At 42.9% G+C, this 7,017-nt stretch overlaps 1 protein-coding gene across 6 annotated transcripts in view; it reads right to left on the bottom strand.

The window, feature by feature from the left end:
- Positions 1 to 7,017, bottom strand: part of TTC7B (tetratricopeptide repeat domain 7B) — a gene marked incomplete at its 3' end in the record, with an annotated part of 261,869 nt that overhangs the window by 96,616 nt on the left and 158,236 nt on the right. The gene's annotated exons all lie outside the window — the stretch shown is intronic.

The following is a 7,017-nucleotide window of genomic DNA, read 5'->3' on the forward strand; positions in this document are numbered from 1 at the left end:
TAATGAATGTCTGCAGAAAGACGGAAATACCTTAAAGCATATGTAAACCCGGGAACATAAATGTAATATATTGTAGCTTACCAGTCTTTAGATGTATATGCAACTAAAATAAACCCGCGCTAAGAGCAACCTAATAAGTAATCACCATTGCAGCTGTTCAAAAATGATCAATACTAAATCATAAAACACAGCGCGAAACAGTGATTCATAAAACAAATGTGATGAAAATTGATAATTGTGATAAAAATAGATAAGCAAAAAGTCCAAAGACATATAAAAATATACAATAATGTGTTCGGTGAACAGTCCAAAGAATTAACCCAAATAAAGTGCTGAAGTGCTTCACAACTCAAACTCATGCAGTGGAATGTGCCAACCACCCTTTTGTGCATGTACTTACCAAAGAATGTGGACCCCTTCGCAATATTGCATTTGGGTCTATAATGCTCATTCTTTAGATGTGTCGACATTAGTTTTCTTTTTCTGGATTTTTTTCCCCTTTGTTTTCATGATATACTTGCACATTTTGGCTAACTTACCTCTTGGTTTGCCCTCTTCCAGCAATGACAAGCTCAACGCTCCCGTCATCTGCCATCTTTTTTGTCACTTCTTCCTCATCTGGCATCTTCCTTCGTCAGCCATTAATGATGCAACTCCTGCATATGTGCAGTGAAATCCACCTAGTCCCGGCATTTGGCTCCACTTTCTACATCTTATAAATACCGACAGCATGCACAGTGTACACTGCACTTTGCAAGCACCAAAAAAAAATTGCTGGGAGAAACGGGGAGGAGTTTTTTTTTGGCAGAGACCTACAAAGACTGATCTTCCAAAAAATTCTAAATACTAGCAATTTTTAAACTGTAAAGTTAAAGTAGAAGTTCATAGTTACATAGTTACATAGTTAGTGAGGTTGAAAAAAGACATCCGTCCATCCAGTTCAACCTATGATGTGTGTGTGTGTGTTTGCTGTTAACCGTACATTGTATACCCCTGTATGTTGTGGTCTCTAAGGTGTCCATCTAATAGTTTTTTGAAACTATCAATGCTCCCCGCTGATACCACTGCTTGTGGAAGAGAATTCCACATCCTTACTGCTCTTACAGTGAAGAACCCCTTACGTACTTTAAGGTTAAACCGCTTTTCCTCTAGTTTTAGTGAGTGGCCACGTGTCTTATTGTATTTCCTTTCTCTGAATAGTTTGTTCCTTATGCTAGGGTCGGCAGTACAATATTTGTACATTGATATCATATCCCCCCTCAATCGTCTCTTCTCCAGAGAGAATAAGTTCAGTGCTTGTAGTCTTTCCTCATAGCTGATGTCCTCCATTCCCCTAATTATTTTTGTTGCCCTTCTCTGGACTCTCTCCAGTTCCAGCACATCCTTCCTGAGGACCGGTGCCCAGAACTGGACAGCATACTCCAGATGTGGCCGGACCAGAGTCTTGTAGAGTGGGAGAATAATCTCTTTATTTCTGGAGTGAATCCCCTTTTTGATACATCCCAGTATTCTGTTGGCTTTGCTTGCAGCGGCTTGGCATTGCATGCCACTGCCAAGCCTGTTGTCTACCAGTACCCCCAGGTCCTTTTCCATCCTAGACTCACCCAGAGGTTCCCCCCCTAGTGAGTAGCCTAACACTAAAATCTTTACATCTACAATCTAAGACTTACCTATCTGGCCCTGCAAAGAATAAATCACTTGTTGCCCAGGTGACGTTTAAGCCGTTCTCACCGGGCAAGTTTCGCCGGCGACGCTTTGAGCCGGCGATGACGTCAACATGCCAATATGACGCCGGCGCATGCGCAGAGCATATAGTGAAACGCTGGGAGCCAAGAGAGGATGTTCTTACATCCTCCACAAGCAGAATACCCCCCTTTTTTTCACCTCCCTGTTATGTGTGTGTGTGGGGGGTCTTTGGAAGCTGGAAACAGGCAGCCATACTAGGAGATCAGGAATCCCCGAAGTTACTATTTTGATAAGTTCATTCTTTATCATATACAGTAAACCCCCGCTCCATCGCGGTTCAGTTTTTGCGGTCCCGGTATATTGCGGTTTTTTTTGGAATGTTATTTTACTATATAAATCATTAAAAATGAAATATTTTTGACTTTTCCATAGCTCTTGCTATGTCTCTAAGTATCTTTTATGTGTTTAAATGAGTTTCTATTGTTTTAAAAGTGTGTTTAAAGACCTTAAAATGCTTTTACACGTACAGTGACAGTAAAAAAAACATGCCTACAATGCATTTTAATAGGGTTTTTCTATTTAGCGGATTTTCACTTTTCGCGGCTGGGTCCGGAACGTAACCCCCGCAATGCAGGGGGGTTTACTGTACATCGATATTGTGATCTGGCCGATAAAAGATGGTGTGTACATCATTGGGCCTTTTTCTCCCTTCCCTTATTTTAAGGTTTCAATAGGAGAATATGCAGATCTTACTGATTGGAATAAACGGGATTGGTAGCGGTCCAAAAGAATGATACTACACCTTTTTTATTTATTTTTTTTTTTACAAAGGAGGTATGGATCATTTAGCTTTCATACATTTTAATACATGTGTGTTTTATCTATAAATGAGAGGTTCTTATGTTCCTGGTAGATGCACATACATATATATATATATATATATATATATATATATATATATATATATATATATACATAAATATCTATTCCTTTTATATAGATAAGGATTTAATAAGAGGAGGCTATCTTGAAGGAGGTTTCTGCCAAGGCTCTTGTATTTGATCTGGTTGCCGTGAATGGATTGTCTGCCAAAAGTTGGGGGCTGCAGGTGCGTTCGGAGGTGAAAGGCAATGGTGCTCCACATATGCATATATCGGTATCGGCCGATATTTTTGTGACGTCATTCTGACTTCTTAAGCCCCCGTACACACGTACCGAATGTCGGCCGAACGATCGGCCGTCTTTCGTCCGGTGCTGTCCTGTCGGCTGAAAAGTGCTAAAGACTGCACACGAATTTTGTCAGCCAACAACAGCCGACTGCAGTAGTGATGTCATGTGATGGTTAACTTTCCGTGTATTTTTTCTTTTCTGAGCATGCCCAGTCTTGCTAATCTGCTGTTTGTCGGCCGAATTCTGTACTGACTGGCAAACAATCGGCCGTTCTGGTGAAGGCCAACAAATATTTTAAAGTCTGCACGACAGATTCTTTTCGGCCGAAAATGCGCTGTCGGCTGTCGGAAGCATCATACTAACAAGCCTACAATCGGCCGATCGGTCGGCGGCCGAATATTTACGGCCAACAATCGGTACGTGTGTACGGGGCTTTAGGCCGCCTCCCTCGCCTTGGACAGCCTCATCTGGATTTGGGAATAGTCTCGCAGGCGTGTATCCCAGCCATACACCCACCCACAGCAGCCCGGGGCCAGCCAGCCACCAACATCCACAGGCCCTGTACCAGCCAGGCAGCTACAGGCACTGTACCAGTGAGCCACCAACAAGCTCTGTACCAGCCAGCCAGCCACCCACCCACAGGCCCTGTACCAGCCAGCCAGCCACCCCAGGCCCTGTACCAGCCAGCCAGCCAGCCAAAGCCCCATTGCAAGCCAGGGCAACTTTGAAAACGTCATCTATGACGAAACGTAAGGACACGGCGTACTGACATCATCTGATCGCGACTTGGGAGTGCGGACGAGCGGTGACCGTCCGGCCGGCGGCCTACATTTTCATGCTCCACATTTCCTTCGATATTGTAAGTTTTATTCCTTTCTTTTTTAAATAAACAATGCGGTTTTACACTATGGAAGCCTTTCTTTTCATTTGGTGGTGATCTCCCTGGCCCGTTTGGAGTTACTTGATCAGGATTCCACTGCAGGTCCCCTCGAGGTCCATCATCCTTACAGGCGATTTGATTATTCCCATTGGGTAAGAGGCAAATCTCACTGGTGAAGGCTGGCATCTCATCTTGCTTGATTCCTTTGGTTTTCTGGTATTTGGCTTAATCTTATTATTGTCTGGTAAGAGGCGAGCTTCATTGGTGGAGGTTTTTCTACACAGAGGATATCTTTATAGGATTTTCATTCACTTTGGCGTTTTTTCTTTCTTTCTCTGGTAAGAGGCGACACCTGCCGATTCAGGATTGCACTTCACTCATTTGATTTGCACATATTTCACCTAATTCTGGTAAGGGGTACCTATAGGTGTCCCACTTAAGAGGAATTTTTCACTTATTTTTTATTTTCTTCGATTGTTTTGAGTTTTACTGGTGGAGATTCACATATTTACATCCAGTTCATCACTCACTTTGGTGTTTAAGATTCATCCATTTGTGTTGGGTTTTACGCTATTGCATTTTTATTTTCTATCCAATACTGCTGAATCAACGCGAGAATATTGGTTCCAGTCTGCTATCAAGGGGACGTGATTAATCTAGAGAACCTGCCTTTTGTTTTACCATTTCTGGTAAGCGCATGTCCATAGGGAGCCTGTCTGAATACTGTGATCCTAACATTTATGGACTTTATTTTCCATTAATCAAATTAGCGCGACTTATTATATAGATACATCCACCACAGGGTGCCAGACAGCCAGCCACCCACCACAGGGTGCCAAACAGCCAGCCATCTACTACAGGTTGCCAGAGCAGATCTTCCACTTTTGGGTGGAGCTTTGCTTTAAAATGGCTGTAAGCCTCAGACATGAAATATGAACAAAGCATATCCCTCTATAGTGTGTACTTGTCTCAATCCAAAGCACTAAGTGTTATTTCTGACTGCTGCCTCCCTCCTCTGCTATCTGTATGAGTTACTTCTGACGAGTTTTCCTGATACCAATAGATAAATAGCTAACAGGAGGGAGCTCCACCACACAGCCTGTGACTGACAGTCTCAGCTCTATTCTGGAGTGCTGTGTGACGGGGGGGGGGGGGGGGGTGAGTCCCTTCCCTCCAATCAGCTCTTAGAGATCTCCCCACTGAAAGCAGAGTGTAACTTCAGTTCTCTGCCCCTTTTTTCTGAACTCTCAGACATGTAGAGAAATTAGGACTGTAGATAAACAGGTAAAACCTATGTAGGAGGATTTGTTTCATCTCTGTGTATCACCTGAGGTCAGTCACTTCACTGGGTATATGGAAGGGTTTACAAACACTTTAAGGTTTTTAATTATCCATCACGAGTTATGTTTTTTTTTTTCTTTAAACATTTTTTATTAGAGCCCCAAATTTTAACACTGTGGTAATATAATATCTGATATAAAACAGCTTCAGCTTTTACATACTGGCAAAAATAAAACAATATTTAACCACTTCCATACCAGGCCAAATCTGGCATTCCTCCCCTACATGTAAAAATCATCATGTTTTTGCTAAAAAATTACTCAGAACCCCAAAACATTTTTTTAACAGAGGCCCTAGGGAATAAAATGGCGGTCGTTGCAATTTTTTAAGTCAAATGATATTTGCGCAGGAATTTTTCAAACGCAATTTTTGGGGGGAAAAACTGCTTTCATAAATTAAAAAAAAAAAAAAAAAAAAAACAGTAAAGTGCCCGATATTTTTGTATAATGTGAAAAATGATGTTAAGCCAAGTAAATAGATCCCCAACATGTCATGTTTTAAAATTGCTCACTTGCGGAATTGTGCCAAACATCAGTACTTAAAAATCTGCATAGGGGACGCTTTAAACATTTTTACAGGTTACCTGTTTAGAGTTACAGAGAAAGCCTTGCACTAGAATTACCGCCCTTGCTCTAATGTGCACGGCAATACCTCACATGTGTGGTTTGAACGCCATTTACATATGCGGGTGCGACCTATGTATGCGTTCACTTCTGCGTGCAAGCATGAGGGGATGGAGGGGCGCTTAAATTATTATTATTTTTTTTTGTTTATTTTGTTTTTATACTTTGTTTTTTTTATCACTCTTATTCCTATTACAATGAATGTACACATCCCTTGTAATAGTAATAGGGCATGACAGGTCGTATGGTGCGACCTACGTATGCGTTCGCTTCTGCGTGCAAGCATGAGGGTATAGAGGGGCGCTTAAAATGTTTTATTTTTTTAAATTGGTTATTTTTTTTTTTATACTTTTAGTTCTTTTTATCACTCTTATTCCTATTACAATGAATGTAAACATCCATTGTATTAGGAATAGGGCATGACCGGTCCTCTTTACAGAGAGATGGGGGGACTTTAAGTCCCAAGATCTCTCCTCTATGCTGGAAAAGCAAGATTTAAAAAAAAAAAAAAAAAACAAGATTTCAGTCTTCCAAGCTATAAAAAAAGAAAGAAGGGTTTACATCTGCCAGCGCTGGAAGCGATGTCATGTCGCTTCTGGCCTCCGAGGGTCATAGAGATGGCTGGGGACCAACCGGTCCATGGTCAGCTCTATGGTAACCTTCCAGAGGCAGTAGATTTGTTCTCCGGCTCCCTGATCGCACAGACGAGGCGGGAGAAGCACTGGAGGGCATATGCAGGCATCATTCAGATATCTCCACTCAAAGTCCCGGACGTCATATGACATCCTACTGGCGGGAAGTGGTTAACCACTTGCCGACTGCCTAACGCCGATCTACGTCAGCAGTCAGCCCCTCACAGGCAAAGTGACGTAGGGCTACGTCACTAGCTTGTGAGGGTCTAGGGAGCGAGCGAGCGCGCGCCCCCGGAGGCGCGCTCCCGCGTGGTCACGGACCCCCCCCCGCGCGTGTGACCGGCGGACCCGATGTCCGCCGGTCACTCTGCGATCGGCGGGGGAGAGGGAGAAAGTCAGGCGGCTTGTGTAAACAAGCTGCCTGTCATTCTCCCCTGTGTATGAAGGATGATCATACGGTTCTACTATGTAGAACCGTTGATCACTCTTCATACATCTGAAGCCACAGCCAATCACAGTAGAAAGCACGCCCCTAGGGACACACACAGCCCCTCCCTTTCAAAAAAAAGTTAAACCCTTCACTGCCAGTGTATTTTTACAGTAACAGTGCATATGTATAGCACTGATTACTGTAGAAATGTCACTGGTAACCCCAAAAGTGTCAAAAATGTTAGTCAAGGGTCCG

This window comes from Pelophylax lessonae (assembly GCF_965119305.1).
Source record: "Pelophylax lessonae genome assembly, chromosome: 13".
Lineage (NCBI taxonomy): Eukaryota > Metazoa > Chordata > Amphibia > Anura > Ranidae > Pelophylax > Pelophylax lessonae.